This window comes from Marmota marmota, unplaced genomic scaffold (assembly GCF_001458135.2).
Source record: "Marmota marmota marmota unplaced genomic scaffold, marMar, whole genome shotgun sequence".
NCBI lineage: Eukaryota > Metazoa > Chordata > Mammalia > Rodentia > Sciuridae > Marmota > Marmota marmota.
The window spans coordinates 460,307-479,245 of NW_025999990.1; positions in this window are offsets into that span (position 1 = coordinate 460,307).

Consider the following 18,939-nt stretch of genomic DNA (forward strand, 5'->3'; position numbering starts at 1 on the left):
TTTTTTTTTTTTTTTTTAGAGAGAGAGAGAGAGAGAGAGAGAGAGAGAGAGAGAGAGAATTTTTTTTAATATTTATTTTTTTAGTTTTCAGCGGACACAACATCTTTGTATGTGGTGCTGAGGATTGAACCCGGGCTGCATGCATGCCAGGCGAGCGCGCTACCGCTTGAGCCACATCCCCAGCCCACCTGTGGCTTCTTAATAGCAAAATTTAGTACATAAATAAAACACAGAATTTAAGACTCATAGGTTTTAGGACATTTCGTGAATAGTTCTTATTTATTTTAAAAGTTCTTTTATTTTGTTCATAAGTGATTTATTTTTTTATTAACTCTATGCTTTTATTTATACCGATTTTGAAGTAGATTATTTCAGGGAATTACAATAATTATAAGAAATAGTTTACAATTATTAAAGTGGAAAGAATTTAAAACTTCGAAGCCGGGTGTGGTGGTACATGCCTGTAATCTCAGGGGCTCAGCTTGGGAGGCTGAGGCAGGAGGATCAGAAGTTCAAAGCCAGTCTCAGCAAAAGTAAGGCGCTTAGCAACACAGTGAGACCCTGTCTCTAAATAAAATACAAAACAGGGCTGGGTATGTGGCTCAGTGGTCAAGTGCCCCTGAGTTCAATCCCTGATGCCCACCCCCACTCCAAAACAAGAACAAGAACTTTGAAACAGTTTCAAGAATTCAAAGAACACCTGTATTCCCTAAGCCGATTCCTCAGTTGTTAGCAATTTACCACCTCTGCCTTACCACTCTTTCTCTATATACAGGTACATTTTTTGTTGTTTTGTTTTGTGGAATCATTTGAGAGTAATTTATAAACACAATGCCACATTGCTCCTAAATACTTCAATGTCTGTTTCCTAAAAATAAGGACATTCTTCAAAAAATTATAATGTATCTATTGAAATCAGGAAATTAACATTGATACCACAGTACTTTCTAACCCACAAACATCATTCAGATTTTTCCCCATAAAATACTTAATGGGGATCCAATCCAGAATCACGTATTGCTTTTAATTGTCCTGTCTCATTGATTAGTTCTGCTTCCCTACATGTTGAAGTATAACATTAGAGAAGCACGCTGAGGCAAGCATATAAAGCAGGATTTATTTAAAAAGAAGTAACAGACTTCTCCTGGGAGGGAGAAGGGGGCCATAGCTGGTATCCTGGTATCCCCAGAAGTGAGGGTGTTCTGCATTTTTTTTATATGTCCTAGGCATATATATTTTTCTGCTGCTCTCTTCCCCTTATCTCTCTCCTTTCTGCATAGGTGACTAGGTCCAGGAGATGCTCTGGTGGGATGGCCAAAAGGTGAGAAGCAGATGGGCTGGAGAAGCCAGGGAGGAGTGAGCTGATCTTTATCAGTAAAGGGGCGTAATTAACAACTTTTATAACTCCTTGGAGGGAGGGACAATCCCTGGAACAGGTTTACTTCAGCAACAGTTTGGAGCAGGGGCAGGTTATCTTGATAAGGGTGGAGGAAGGGCTCTGAGGGAATTAATATTTCAATCCCTCCATTCTCTGGATCCCACCCTTGCCTATGTGCCTGTCTAATTCTGGCTTCATCATTAGTTTCCTTTTCTTTTGCTTTTCTTGCATGGACCTTGAATTTTTGAAGAGGACAAGCCAATGACTTTGTAGAAAATCCATCAGTTTGTCTGATGTTTTTGTTAGGTAGGAGTTCAGGGATGCCAAGATGGTGGAGAGAGGATATGAGAAAGATGCTTTTGGAGGACAAGACAGGGACAGTCCTATTATCATGACAACTACGGTCATTGATTCAATATTTTAAAATGACCAATGGGAGTAAAATGGGGGTAAAATTAGCTGTTCTAAAGTAACTAAAGGGAGAAAATTGGACAACATTCTCATCAGGTTTCATAAGGTAACCAATGGGAACAAGTAGGGTAAGGTCTTCAATCCAGTTCGTACAGAAAAGAGAATGCCTCACAGCTGGGCATATAAGACACTAATTTCTAGATATTGGGGGCCTTGAACCTTTCTTTCTTGCTCAGCCCCACTCTTCTATACCTTATGGAGTGCTTCTCTCATCTTCACCTTCAATATATCTGTACTATGCCTGTTACTTGCGTGTGTTTGGCTCAGTTTTTTGTTTGAGACAACAAGGACCTGGACCCCAACTGGACACACCAACTATGTCATTTCCACATCAGACAAAAGTTAATTCTTAAAAATACTTCTTAAAGTTAATTAAGAAGTATTTTGTCTGGAGATATCTTGAGACCTTTTCACACTTTCACTCGTTTATATTAGTATTGATTTTTGCTTCTTGACCAAAACAATTATCACTATAAATGTAACCAAATGATAATCATCCCTCCCATCAACATTTATTATTGACCTTTGAATGTAAGGTAAGACTTTCCTGTCCCTTTATTGATCTACTAATTGATGTCAGTATGGTTTCATACCTTCCTATTTCACTTAATGAGTTGAAAGTGATTGCTATTATTATCTTGATGCACTTCAATTTCAGCTCTTTTGCTATGTTCTTCCCACATGAGTGACAACTTATTCCAATGATATGAGAGCCAGATGGGGAAGACCTGTTTCATAGGTCACCTCCAGGAATCTGGATCAGAGAGTATGGTGGACACCGTCTTGACAAGCAACTTAGCATCACCTTTTTTCCTTCCAAGGAATACTTACTGAATACGTACCACATACTAGATCCAAATGTAGGTCCTGGTTAGGTTTCTCAGAGGCAGACTCTGAGATGAGGATTTATATCAAAGTCATTTGAGGTAAATAACCCAGGAAATCTAGGAAAGTGGTACAGGAGAGGAAAGAAAGACATGCAAGGGTGTAATATCAGGCAAAGTTTCTCCACGGGGATTGGATATTTGAAGGTCACACACTGGGGATCACAACAGTAGTAGTTCTCCAACAGAGTTAAAGATATTGGCTACTAGTATGTGTGGAAATAGGAAAATGATCCCAGCATATATAGGCAAGAACTTATTGAGAGCTTCTGCTACAGGGCTACCTGTGTTGTGGTTATCTTCCACATTGTATGTTTCATCTTCCTGAGGTCGAACCAGAGAATTCACATTTCCCTACTTTTGGCATGTAACTTGGATTTCACTGATTAAACATATCCAGACATGACTTGACTTTAGTTGGGTGGTGACAAGTAGGGGCATTGACCTTCTACCCTGAGGAAGCATTTGGCCTTTTCTTTGAAAATAGCAGTGGCAGAGCTTCTGATGACCAGTCCTAAATCATTGGTTCCAAGAGTCTGAGGCAGTGGTTTTTTTTTGGCAGAGTGGCCTCTATGGCATGGTTGGGCATTGCTTCAGGATGCCTTGCTTTAGAGTCTGGCTCTCTGATCTTCCAAAGTGTTCTGTGAATTATCCATTATTTCTTTAAAAAATTCCTTTTTGCAGGAATCAGAGTGGTGGCAGTGATTTGCAGTTAAGAACACTGAATACAAGTGGTATCAAACCTTGGATAACAATAAGATGTACATGGATTTTATAAAATGCATTTTATTTCATAAAAGTCAACCCCTAATATGTTTGGTGGATAATATACTTTGGTGGATAAAGTTACCCCAAACTCATCAGATGACAATACCTGATGCTAAAGATATTCTTATTCTTCACTTGAAAGCAGAAAAGGAAAATGACAACGTTCAATAATTCCACAAACATCTTCAACTAGATAGGAAGTGGAGTGGGGGTGTGAGTGCTCTGGAATTCTCAGAGATATTGGGCGTCAATGGCAGAGGTGTAAAGGAAGCACTAAATAGTTCTTAGGATTTGATTTCTTAGAAGTTAGGGACTCTCGTGTTGTTGTGGGGCAGGTTGCTTAGAAAACACACAGAGTCCCAGTTTTGTCCAAATTGAAGAGTATTTAGCAGGCCTGCTGGCACTGCTCCCCGCAGGACCCATAACTGTCTCTGCAAGGAACAGCCCCGAGCCTGAGCATTTTAGGATATTTAAAGGCAAAAACCACATCTGGGTGAATTGGGCAGTTCGTGAGACAATGCAATGGGTACATTGGTATTTCCCACGGGACTCTGCAGGGAAGAGAGTCAAAATGACCCTAGTTCAGTACAAGTTAGAGAATGGTTACTAATGTCTAGATAACCAATCTCTGACAAGGTACATTGCCCAAGAAAAATGGAAAGAGAACAATTTTACATTGTATAAGAATTGCTATTTTGTGTTGCCAAGTATGTTATTATGCTAGGTAACTATTAATGGGTACAGAAGTGGGGCTTTCCCATGGGAGAAGCATTTCTTATATGGTATGGAGTCAGGATAAAATGGAGTCTGTTTGGTCATTGCCCATATAGCCTGGCCCATAACAGTGTGCGGTAATCCCTTTTGCAGCATTTAATGTGAGTCATTAAAAATGAAAATACCGAGGATCTACAGGGAAGATTAGAAGAATGCCAATGAGAAGATGATGAGAAACAGCTCATGCTCAGTCTCAAGTAGCTGATCAAAATCTGCCAGTGGAGGGGGCTGGGGTTGTGGCTCAGCGGTAGAGCGCTCACCTAGCACATGAGAGGCCTTGGGTTCGATCCTCAGCTCCACATTAAAAATAAGTAAAGGTATTGTGTCCAACTACAACTAAAAAATAAATATTAAACAAAAAAATATCTGCCAGAGGATTTCAAGGTTTCATTATAATTATGCTGTAGGCATTTCAAGTATTTGTTCTATACATCTATACCCACCCACCAGTCAAAAGGAGATTACTTAGTGGGAGCTTACTCTGTGCCAGTGTTGGTGGTATCCAGAGTGGAGGGAAATGTGGTTAGAAACTCAACTGGTAGCAACACACAATGGGAAAAACAAACCGAAAAGAATCTTTTTGGAAGGCAATTCTCTGTGGGCCTCTTGTTTCTCTGCATTTTTCCCCAGCAGTTTCCAGTTTTTGTTCCAAACTCTTCAAGGATGTTTGTATAATAAACAGTCTTCTGAGGCAGAGATAGTATCTTCCTCTGGGGCAGAGGGAAGATTCATTTGCTGATCAGGATAATAAAGATAATATTTACTTCTTTGGCAAATGTTGGACAAGTTGGCTCACTGCACCTTTAAAAGATTTGGGGTTTCTTAAGCCAGGTGAAGTGGGGCTTGCTTGTGATTCCAGAGGCTTGGGAGGATTGAAATTTTGAGGTCAGCCTCAGCAGCTTAGCTAGGCCCTAAGCAATTTAGTGAGAACATGTCTCAGAATAAAAAAATAAATATAATAAATAATAAGCGAGGTGCGGTGGCACATGCCTGTAATCCCAGCAGCTTGGGAGGCTGAGGCAGGAGGATTGTAAGTTCAAAGCCAGCCTCAGCAAAATTGAGGTACTTAGCAACTCAGTGAGACCCTGTCTCTAAATAAAATTCAAAATAGGGCTGGGCATGTGGCTCAGTGATTAAGCACCCCTGGGTTCAATTCTGGGTACCAAAAAAAAATTTGGGGTTTGTTAAATTCAGGCTTCCTCAGTCGTGAGACACACTCGCTGTGTGCACAGCATCTACCTAGGCTTTTGTGCTTTACCCCCAATGGACTCAGGAGGAGGTGGGGAGGGCAAGGAAAATGATGCAAACACAAGATTCTTGCTGCCTGCTGTATGATGAGCAATAACGTCCTTTGTCTCTGCTGTAGTTGGATCTGGAGTGTCCCCCAGAGGTCCATGTGATAAACCCTTGGTCTCCAACTTTGGAGTCCTTTCTCTCTTTCTTATCCTAGTCATAAGGTGAATGGACTTCTTCTACCATGTACTGTCACCATGAGTTACTATGCTGTCACAGGCCCAAAGCAAAGGGGCTAACTGTTCATGGGTTGAAAACTTCACAACTGTGAGCCAAAAAAAAAAAAGTAATAATTAAAAAATATTTAAAAAAATATTTTAAATTGTAGATGGACAAAATATATTTTATTTATTTATTTTTAAAATATTTCCTCAGTTGTAGATGGACACAATACCTTTATTTTTATTTACATCTGTATTTTTTATGTGGTGTTGAGTATTGAACCCAGAGCCTCATGCATGCTAGGCAAGTACTCTACCACTGAGCCACAACCCCAGCTCAAAAAACTTTCTTTTATGTAAGTTGGTCTACCTCAGGCATTTATTACAGTAAAGGAAAGCTGACTAACATAGTCTCTGACACAGGAGTCTGGTGCTTTCTGCCAGCATCCATGAAACTGTGGCAGGCTGATTATGAGCTTGCAAGCAGGGTAAAATCTTAGTCCCTTCACAGTTCTCTATGTGTCTTACCACAAAAATAATAATATTTACCATTTAATTAAAAAAAATTCATGATATACTGTTGTCAAGGGTGTGGGAAAATAAGGACTCTTGAATTGTTGATGGAATTGTTAGTTCATATAGCTTATTTCAAGGGCAATTTGATAATATCTATAAAAATTCAAAGTACATGATCTAAGAGTTCACAGATATATTACACAAATGTACAAACACATAGATACAAGGATATCAATTGCTGCAATAATTGTTAGCAAGACTACTAGGTAAATGCTAATAATAACAATAATTTATTTAGGCTTTATGAAGTCTAAATCATTCTATTAATGACTTTATATGTAATGATTCATTCCTCATAACAACTGTATGAGACAGTACCATTGTTATCACCTATTTACTGATATGGAAACTGAGACACAGGTGGGCAATACAACCTTAGTCTGATCTCTTCTCTTTTTAAAATATTTCAAATTGGCACCTAAACATTTGACAAATTTGAACTAGAAGGAGACACTGGAATGTGGAAAATGTTAATCTTTGGGTAGAGGGTTATGGATGGTTTAATTTTACTTTGTGTCAGTTTTCAAACATTTAAAAAGTTTTTCTGAATACTTTTTTCATTTACTCAATATTATTGCTTTTTTTTTTTTTCCTTTGGTGGCACTGGGAATAGAACCCAAGGCCCATATTTGCTAAGTCAGTACTCTACTATTGAGAAACACCCTAGCCTCAATATTATTACTTTTATAATTTGAAATTAATATTCTAAAATTGTATTCATAATGGTATTATGCACTACACAGGAAAATCTGGAGACTACCCTATAAAAACCACCAAATGCAGAGCTGGGATTGTGGCTCAGTGGTAAAACGCTCGCCTAGCACATGTGAAGTACTGAGTTCCATCCTCAGCACCACATAAAAATAAATAAATAAAATAAAGATATTGTGTCCAACTACAACTAAAAAACAAATATTAAAAGAAAGTTTAAAAACCTCCCCACCATGGTGCAGCCAATTTGGAAAGCAGTATGGAGATTTCTTGGAAAGCTGGGAATGGAGCCACCATTTGACCCAGCCATTCCCCTTCTTGGTCTATTCCCTATAGACCTAAAAAGATCATGCTACAGGGACACTGCTACATCGATGTTCATAGCAGCAGAGTTCACAATAGCAAGACTGTGGAACCAACCTAGATGCCCTTCAATAGACGAATGGATAAAAAAAATGTGGCATTTATACACAATGGAGTATTACTCNTTTTGAAGACTCCATGGTTTATTATATTATTATTTTAAAACATATACAAATAAACTGTTGCTATTTAGATTTGATATAATATCACTTACACGCATATCATTGGTGTGAGTCTAAGCTGGTGCTAGGTTTTGTGAATATAATTTGACAATACTCTCCAAAAGTCTTTGAAAGTTCTTACCATTTGATCTAATTTCTATGTTTGCAGAATTCCATCTTATGGAATACTTGAAAGTACTGAATTTTATCCAAAAGTGTCTTCATCACATACTAGTGAAACATTACAAGAATTCTGAAACTATAACAATGTTAAATTGACTTTTTATATAATGAAATATTAGTTTACCATTAAATGTTGCTTATAAATAATGTTTAAAACCAAGGGAAAATGATGAGGTAATAGCAAGGCATGGAATTGTATACATGGCACGATTTCTGGTACATAAACAGTAAAATAGTATGTCAAAATCAAATGCTGAGTGTCTGTGTGAATAATTTGTCATCTATTTTATATACTAAAATCTCTATAATGAATACTTCCTTAAAAAAAAAACAAAAAAAAAAAACCTCCCCACCAAATGCAGAACTGGCAGAATGATAGAGTTCTTTTCATCTTTGTACCTCAGTTAAAATTGGAGAATATGAAAGAAGGTGAGACAGATAACTCACTTAGCCAGATGAGATTGGAACTTCAAATGATTGGCCTGCATTGTAGGGCTTCTCCTTCTGTATGTTTTATAATAAACAGTCATTTATAAGGGAATAGTAACTGATTTTGACATCATGATACTGGTGTAGTTTAAAGGATAAATATGACAACGAAAAAACATGGAACAATATAAATAGACAGAATTTTATCCAGGTGTGGTGGCACACCTGTAATCCAAGTGAATCAGGAGGCTGAGGTAGGAGGATCTCAAAACCAGCCTGGGAAACTTACAGAGATCCTGCCTCAAAATAAAAAAATAAGAAGGGTTCAGTGGTAGAGTGTCCCTGAGCTCAATCCTCAGTATCTCCCTCCACTAAAAAAAGACAGATTTTATAAAAGTATAATATGATTATATGAATCCTGACTACAACCATATTTTAAAAATATTTCTGAGATACAGTTATTTCAGTGTTATGCCATTAAACTTATTTTCTAAGTTTACTGATTATGTGTTTTTTCTAATATTTTATTACAAAAATTTCCAAACACATCATTCAGTTGAAAGAATTTTGAATAAATGCCCACATGCCTGTGATCTAGATTCTACTATTGGCAATATATTATGCCACATTCCCAGTCCCTTGTATTATATTTTATTTAGAGATAGGGTCTTTCTAAGTTGCTTAGGGTTTCACTGAATTGCTGAGGCTGATTTTGAACTCTCAATCCTTCTGCCTCAGCCTCTTGAGCTGCTGGGATTACAGGTGTGAGCCACTATGCCCAGCTCCATCATGTTTTTGGATGCATTTAGAAGTCAATGTAGACATTAGTACTCCCCCGCTAAATACTTCACTATGTGTATTGTTAAATTCAATATTTGTTTCTATTTCTTTTGATATAAAATTATTTGTCTTTTGCATTGTTGAGCATCAAATGCAGGTCCTTGAGCATCGAGACAAGATTTATACCCCCAGATCTTTGATATAAAATTTATATATAATGAAATGCACAAATCTTAAGTCAACATTTGTCAAGTTTTGAGAAATACTTACAATAGTTTTTGAGACTAAACTTCCATCAAAATATGAAACACTGCCATCACCCCACAAATTTCCTCATGTTCTTCCTCAATCAATCTCTAACTCCACTGTCCTCGTCTGGTTAGATTGCTGTAACAAAACACCATAGGCTGGGTAACTTAGGAACAACAAAAATTTATCTCTGACAGTTCTGGAGGTTGGGAAGTCCAAGATCAAAGTGCTGGCAGATTTAGTATCTGGTAAGGGATGTTTCCTTGTTCATAGATGGCATAGTCTTGATGTGTCCTCACAGGGTGGAAGGTGCTAGGCATGTCTCTGGGGTCTCTTTTATAAGGGCACTAACCCCATTCTTTTTTTTTTTTTGAAGATTCTGCCCTCTTGAACTTGTCACCTCCCTGAAGCTCTTCCTGTTAATATTATTGCACTGATGATGACATGTCAATATATGAAGGCATCCACCAACAAAGGAAACAGCTGTTTTTACTTTCATTCCACCATAGAGTATATTTGCCTGTTCTAGCACTTCACATAAATGGAGACTAACAGGTTCTCTTTTGAGTAAGACTTCTTCCACTCAACATAATATTTTTGAGATTTCTCAGCGTTGCCATGTGTATCAGTAGTTTATATTTTTTATTGCTGTATATTTTGTTACTTTTGTTCACTGTATGGATATACCATAATTTCTTCTTTCTCTTATTCATAGATATTTGTGTTGTTTTCATTCTGGGGTCTACACATGTCTTTGTGTGGATTGTGGCTTTCTTTCTTCTTTGTAAATATCTAGGAGTGGAACTGTCAAGTCACATACAATGACCACTTCAAGCACTTTTAGCTTTACAAGAATATGGCAGGTCTTTCCCCAAAATAATTGTACCATTTTATAATTTATCAACAATGTATGAGAGTTGTTTCATATCTGTGCCACATTTGGCACTATCAGTATTTTTAATTGAAAGTCATTCTGACAGGTACATACTTAGTGGTATTTCATTTAATTTATATTTACTGATGACTAATAAAAAAATGAGCACTCTTTCACAACTTATTGACCTCTTTTGAAAACTGTCCTCTTTTGAAAAGTGTCTAAGCATTCCATTTGTATGGATTCAGTTTCACATGACTGCAGCCATCTTGAGTCATAATTGCCATGATTGCCCCAAGGTTATCCTAGTTAGGTTTTCCTGCATAGTTTTCCAGCAAACTATAAATGTGCAAAACCATTAGAATGGTATGTGGAGATTTACAACTAGATCCCAGCTCTAGGAATGTGCCTGCCTCTTTGGTATTAGCTTAAGATAAACTAAATACATTCTAACTAGGATAAAGTCACTTTTGTTCTAACCCACATCCACCCTGCTCTTTCTGACCCTAATTGTGGGGTCTTAACTGTTCTTGCCACTGCCTAGGACCACCTTTATGTCAGTAAGCCCCCCAATAAATCACACTTGGTGCAATTCTAAAGCTGTCTGCCCTTTCTTGGGTCTCACAACATATTGGGACTGGTCCTTACAGGCCAAGGCTAAATTTTTCTAGAAGACCACTCAACTTTTGAATAGGTGGTTTATCTTTTATTACTGAGTTGTAGTTCTTTATATTCTATATATACCCTTCCTTTGTCAGCAAATGTTTTGAAATTAGATTTTTCCAGCAAAATGATAAAACTTATTTTTACCCTCAACTACAATCCTAGCTCCTAGATATGGTACAACTTATATTATAAAGCTTAAAATATTCCCAAGGGAACATTTTTTTCTGGAATGATGTGTTACCTGCTTGTAGAATTGGAAAATAAAGCTAATGAAGATCTTGAAATTAAAAAATAGAAAAATAGCTGAGCTTAAGCTGGAAAGTCATTCTTAAGATCTTAGTTCGGATACATTACTTGACTGTTGTTAATCTGAAGCAACTTTCTCCCACTATATGATATATTTGTTCAGGTTACAGTCAATATCTTTGATATTTTTTTATGCAATACTTGATAAGGTATCTTAAATCCAGTAAATAATGAGTGAATTTTTTTCTAGGTTAAAATCCAGTAAAATTTTTGTCATCTGAAGAGCAGGAATGATGTCCTTTGTCCGTAGTCAGTTTCAATATAGACTAATGATATCAGTTATACCCCCAGATCTTTGATATAAAATTTATATATAATGTTGATATATACTGTTGATTTCCTGTGGTTGGTTTGCAATTGAGTGATTTTCATTCAGGAACGAAAGACAGATGCTATACATCCAAAGATAATTATTTGAGAGGTTACTTCGTTCTTTTTTGAAGTCCTAAAACTCTCCCTTTATCCTTGTCTTGGGTAACTTTAAAATACTGGTGGTATAGAAGCTGAATGTACTCTGGTTTCTCCCTATACTGTAAGCACTTTGAGGATAAGGGTGTATCCCCCATGTCCCTAAACTGACTTCAGTGTGCCTTGTACACAGTAGAAGCAATAAACGCTTATCATATGGACAAAGTTAAAAGAAAAGCAATAAGCCCCCCAAAACACCATATAACACACTGAGACAAAAGGATGAATGAGAAAGAATCAATAAATGGGGTGGATTCAAACTAAAACGTTTCTTCTCAGAAAAAGAAACAATCAGTGAGGTGAATAGAGAGCCTACAGAATGGGGGTAAATTTTTAACCACACACACATGAGATAGAACACTAATCTCTAGGATACATAAAGAACTTGAAAATCTTGACACACACAAAAACAAACAAACAAACAAACAAACAAACAAAAACAATCAATAAATGGGCTAAGGAACTGAACAGGCAGAAGATGATATACAATCAATCAACACATATGAAATATATGAAAAAATATTCATCACCTCTAGCAATTAGAGAAATGCAAATCAAAACTACTCTAAGATTTCATCTCACTCTAGTCAGAATGGCAGCTATTAGGAATACAAACAATAAAAAGTGTTGGTGAAGATGTGGGGAAAAAGACACACTCATACATTGCTGGTGGGACTGCAAATTAGTGCAACCAGTATGGAAAGCAGTATGGAGATTCCTTGGAAAAGTTGGAATGGAACCACCATTTGACTCAGCTATCTTACTCCTTGGTTTATACCCAAAGGACTTAAAAATAGCATACTGTAGTAATGCAGCCAAATCAATATTTATGACAGCACAATTCACAATAACTAAATTGTGGAACCAAACTAGATGCCTTTCAGTAGATGAATGGATAAAGAAACTGTGGTATATATACACAATGGAATATTACTCCGTGTTAAAAGAGATTAAAATTATGACATTTGCCAATAAATGGATGGAGTTGGAGAATATTATATGTGGGAGGCCATCCTTGCACGTGATTTGAGTTACCTCCCTGGCTGGGTGAGAGGCGCTTAGACACAGCTGTGTCATAGCTTTCCCCACCCTTTTCCAGGTCCGAGGGCTTGTCTGTGCAGAGGCTTGTCTGGCCACTACCCCGAAGACCCAATCGTAGCCCCTGACCTTGGGATGCTGCCCCCCTTAACCTTTATTGGATGGGATTTTCCCCGGAATTTTTTATTCCCCAATAAAAAAGTCCACTCCCTGGTGTGTTCTCTCTCTCTAGCTAGCCTCTTCAGTAAACCTCGATACCGAATTAGGTGCCTGGAGGCGGGAGCTAGGAGGAGCCGTCCTGGAGCTGGTTTTAAAGGTAATTAGAGTCTTGTTTCTTTAATTTAAAACTCCCTAGCGTTTTACTCACGATTCGAACCTTCTTTAATGAAGCCAGTGCTGGTCGCTTGGCAGAATTATGCTAAGTGAAGTAAACCAATCTCCCCAAACCAAATGCCAAGTGTTTTCCCTGATAAGAGGATGCTGATCCATAATGGGGATAGGGGTATGGAGCATGGGGGGAATGGAGGAAATTTAGATAGGGCAAAGGAGAGGGAGAGGAAGGAGGGGTCATAGGATAGGAAAGATGGTGGAATGAGATGGACATCATTACCCCAAGAACATGTATGAAGACATGAATGGTGTGACTCTACTTTGTGTACAACCAAGACATGAAAAATTGTGCTCTATGTGTGTACTATGGATTAAAATGCATTCTGCTGTCATGTTTAACAAATTAGAATAAATAAGTAAATTTTAAAAAAGGATGAATGAGTCCTAAGTTTACATGGTTTCCCTATTCAGGAAGTGAGGTGTTTGCATTTCAGACATGACTGAGATGCAAAGGCTCGATCTGAAATCCTTTGTAGTCACAATATTCTAGAGACCAGCTTCAAATGCACTCACTGACTACTTTTGGTCATATCAATAAGAAACCTGTACTTATTACTTTTGAAATTTTTTGTGTTCCCTGGCATGCCCAAAACTTACACTGAAGCTGTACAAGAGGCTGTCTTAGCTCAGAATGCTGAGGGTGCTTAAGTAATACACATTTATTTCTTGTAGTTTTGGAGAAATAAATGATGAGGGTGCTGGCATGGTCGGGTACTGACTAGGGCTCATTTCCTGGCTTGCAGGTGGCTGCCTTCTAGCTGTGTCCTCACATGGCAGAGGGAATGCTAGTCTCTTTCCTTTCTTAGATGGCCATTTATTCCAATATGGAGGCTCCCCCATCATGGCATCCCCTAAACCTAACCAAATCCCAAAGGTCCTTCAAATATCATCATTTGTGATTAAGGCTTCAATATGAGTTTTGGGATGTGGGGCCGTAGACATTCAGTCCATAGCAGAGGCTATGGCAAACTATATGGCATTATCTATTTTAAAGAAAGATCAATGATGGCATAAGTTACCTAAGCCCAAGACTCTCAAACACTCATTTTCCTAATGAAGCTGAGGTAGGTCATATCTAGTCTCAGTCATTAAGTAGAACATAGGACCTATGTCATTAATTCTAGTTATTAAACAGGCATTTGCCAGGCACTAAGATAAACACTGCCTTGAAGAAAACGGAGAAGAAAAATTTGTAACCACTAGAGGACGATGTAATACAACTCTACACACTGTGAATTCAGACAGTGCAAATGTTGCCAAAATTCAGAGAAGTGAAGGGCTAGATTTGTAGCCTGGGATGCCCCGGAAAGGGAGCAGGTTTTTAGTTGACTTCTACTTTCTGCCCTTCTACTTTCAAGGGAAAAACAGTGCACCCAATTTGGAGGCAGACCATACCTGCCCTTGCCCCAAACACCAGCATATATTTGGTTTATTTACTGCATGTAGCAGACCTGCCAAGTACCTCTTCCTTTTCAAAAATGTTTATTTCTTTGCATGCAGTTGGATTTTGAGATGTTTACAACCTAATGTACTTCAGTTTTCTCAGTGTTAGAAATTCTGAATAGTTCATAATTCATTATTTTAGTTTTTTGAATGGGCTTTTCTTGTCTGTGTCCCCCTCAACCTTCTGTTCCTACCACAATATGATTTGAGTGGAGACTTTGAGAACTTATACTTTTCTCGTGATGTGTCTTCCTATTCATTTTTATAGGTTATTAAAATTATTTAGCAAAGTCCTCTGTCATTACAAATTAAAATGGCCTGGTTTTGATTCTCTATTTGTATCTTCATTGTGCCACATGAAATAATGTACTAAGAAGGCACTAAGTACTGAATAAGCACTCAATTGTAGGCACTTAATAAATGCTTGATGAACCTCATTTAGAAAAAGTCAGAACAGGAAAATGTTGGAGTGTGGCTTGCCTAGCCATAGGCCATAGTAAAAACTTTATGTTTAGAATCTTTTCCTGAGGGAAATGGCACTGGAAAGTTCCTTATTCATAAATATCTCTAAACCACATAACTTATCCACTGCCTATTGCCTATGAACATTCCCAAGGACCATCCACCTATGGCTACAGCAGTGGTTTTCAAAATGTGATCTCAAAATTACAAACATCAGTATCACCTGGGAGTTTGTTAGAAAGACAAATTATTGAGTCTCTGCTAGAAATCTACTGAATAAAAAACTCTGAAGGTGGCATGCAGCAATCTGTACTTTTTTTTTTTTTTAACTACAGTTGTCTCATATTAAACAAAGGAGCAAAAAACATATATTGAAGAAAATATAGACTCTTCATAAAACGGTGCTGGGAAGACTGGAAATCTATATACAGTAGAATGAAATTTAACCCCTCTCACCTTGCACAAAAAAAGTGGATCAAAGACCTAATAATTAGATCAGAAACCCTGTACCTACTAGAATAAAATACAGGCCCAACATTCCAACTTGTCCCTTCAGGAAATAACTTTCTTAACAAGACTCCTAAAATGCAAGACGTAAAAATCAAAAATGAATAAATTGGATGGCATCAGTCATTGTCTTTTAATTATACATTTTTTTTAGTTGTAGGTGGACACAATATCTTTATTTTTTATTTATGTGGTGCTGAGGATCGAACCCACGAGCGCTCTACCACTGAGCCCCAGCCTTAGCCCTTAATTTTTAATATATATATATATATATATATATATATATATATTGGTACTGGGAATTTAATCCAGGGGCACTTTACCACTGAGCTTTATCCCTAACCCTTTCTTATTGTTTTTTGATACAGATTCTCACAAATTTGCTTAGGGCCTTGCTAAATTGCTGAAGCTGGCCTTAAACTTGTGATACTCCTGTCTCAGTCTCCCAAACTTCTGGGATTACAAGCAATCTGTATTTTAATAAGCTGTCCAGTTGATTCCATGCTCAAGTTTGAGAACCACTGGACTAACAATGTATGAGGTAGTCTTTGGTTAGTAGCTAAATCAATTGGATTTTCTCAAGTGTTTGTATTAGTGATTGATAAAGGGAAAGAAGTAGGTGATTGGTAATGAAAGCATACCAGGATCTCCAGATGGAGGGCAGGATGCAGATGCTAAGAGGCTGCAGAAGTCATAAACTGGCAGAAGTCAGGAGTTATGTTAGCCGTAGGGTGGAGAACAGATACTCAGAGTGAGGTGGTGGTTGAAGGCAGGTGAGCTGGAGAAGCAGAGGAAGAGAGACATTGAGTCACTGTAAATAGTTCAGGGCAGTATGCCCAGGGGCTGAAGCCACCTGGGGTTTCTTGTCTTCATTGCTGCATTGTCTCATTATACTTCTGAAACTGCAGACCAGGTTCTCCCATGCATCTGTGCCCCATAACGCCTGGCCAGTAGGCAGAGATTCCTATTTATCTTAATCCCAAATGAAACTCATTTAAAAACAAAACAAAACAAAAAAACCAAAACAAAAAACAAAAAACAAAAAAAACACCTCAGTGCTTGAGGTAACCTTAAGTTGTTTTGATACCAAAAAACCTAACACATCCAGGTATCCTGGTACACTTAGCACTGTGTTTTAGCTTCATGTACAACAAATAAATTAAATCCTTCTTTGTTGGGTGTGAATTGAAAAAAATTCCTGTAGGTTGAAATGAGGTAAGCTATATCTTAGCTTCTCATAGAATCAAAAGTAAAATAGGGGGTGATATTCTTTCTTAGTGGTTTCTTTTTAAAGAAACAACCCCCAAAACTATATATTTGTACTAAGTTTTACAAAGTACAAAACAGGCCAACACTAAAAAACACTACAAATAATTACACTCTGCTGTGAACTGAAGTGTGTCCCTATCTGCCACTCACATTTTGGAGCTATAACCCCCAGTGTGATGCTATTTGGAGACGGGGCCTTTGGGAGATAATTAGATTTGGATGTGGTTCCTTGGTGGACCCAGACTTCAGGCAGACAATGAGGAAAGCTTCTTCCAGCACCTACTTCTCTCTAAGACCTTTAATTTAAAATAATCAACATACATGGTGCTGTTTTTTTGGGTGACAGTCCCTGGATCCATTACATTTAATGGAAGCAGTTTACAACATCTCTGGCATATTTGAACTGCCTGCACCACTACACTTGTGATTTGGGACCATTAGTAAGTAAAATAAGGGTTACTTGAACCCAAGTACTGTGATACTGCGACATAGATCTGATAACCTTGCTGGCTACTAAGTGTCTGGTGGAGGTAAGGTAGACAGCAGACAGTGTGACTATGCTGGACAAAGAACTGATTCACTTCCTGGGTGGGATGGAGTGGGATACAACAGGGTGGTGAGAGATTTCATCATGCTACTCAAAATAGCATGCAATTGAAAACTTAAGAATTGTTTATTTCTGGAATTTTCCATTTAATATTTTTGGAACATGATTGATTGAAACATCAGAAGGCAAAACCAAGAATCAGAGGAGACTATTGTAGTGATTTCACACTCTTCTGCTTTTCGCTCTTGCTTTACTAGTTCCTTCTGCAGGATTTTGAGCAACACCTCGTCCTAGGTCTTTTCAAGGTTCTTGGGGATGAATTGGCTTCATTCTCATTGGAATTACTCCTTGCAGGTGCTTTGGTGATGGTTTATGCCAAATCAGTTATTTTGTACTTTTCATCTCTCAAACTATTGCTCACATCTCCTATTCTTTAGTTTTCTTCTCTCATTCTATTTGTCTTTTTAAATATTTTTTTTCTTTAAAAAATTAATTTAATTTAATTACTCTTGAGTAATTTCACCTTTTGATAGGTTTTGGAAGACAGAAAAATAAAAGCAAGAAATAAATGGTGATATTTGATGTTTTTCCAATTCTGTTCTTATGAATGAAAAAGTGTTAGTGTAGGGTTTTACATTAATTTCAATTAAACTTTTTATTGTTAAATTTAGCTCATTGTTATAGCTGTTGGATCTTCCCTCTGCCATTCAATCTATCAATTCCACCTCCCAGCTATGAAAGAAGTACACAGACTAGTAGGCTGTACACTCAGCCATTAATTCCATGGACAGGTCATAACTGAAGACAAAATCCCATGGCACTAGAGACACTTGGCTGACACCAATTCATAATTTGCTTTTTTTTTTTTTTTGGTGGTCATTTGGGCCACATTCTCCTGTCTTGTTTACAAGTGAGAGTCTTATCAAATGCTGAATTCAAACACTGAAGATATGTGATGACTTTTTCTGATTTGTGAGGCCAGCAGAGTTTGAATAAAAAAGGAAGCACTGTCAATTCATTCAATCATGATTTGTCCTTCTTCAATTTTATGCATGATTAAATGTGACCCTTTCACCTTCCTGTGTTTAAGGTGATGTTTGATAGCCCTATCTGAGAAGTGTGTTGTTTATTCTTTTCTCCGTTTCTAGGATTTTTTTTTTTTGAGATAACAAACATCAGCTCATTCCACCCCAACTTCTTCTAGGAGGAGTCTGGGATGTAATTTGCTGGGCTGGGAGGTTTGCACTGATGCAGTGAAACCAGGTGCTTTCTTATAACCTCTTTACCAGTTTGGATTTTTAGGGTATTATCTAAATGCTTATTCTACTGTTTTCTTTCTTTCTTTTTTTTTAATGGATGCATTATTGTTGTACATATGATAGAATTTGTTGTTATGTATCCATATAACAATATAATTTGGCCAGTATTCTACTGTTTTTCTATCCAATGATCTTTCTCCTAGGCAGAGATGAAAGAGAAGATGAAGTGCTCTGTGGACTGCATATCTGTTCCTAGTATCAGTCTTTCAGTTTCTTTTTCTCATTACTCTTGAGTAATTTCAAAAAGTGCTTTAAGTCACCTTTAACATTTTAAAGTTTCTAGTAGAACACAAGGGTTTACAAGGACTTGTCAGTTATTCAACAGTTCTGTTCTTTATTAAATGACTTTTTTATTGGTTTGGAGCATGGTAGTATACTGTGTAGGGTTTACAGTGGGCTCTTGACTTAATAGCTCATGGTTTAAACTTATATTAGGGAATAAAGAAAAATGTCTCACAATTCCTTTTTT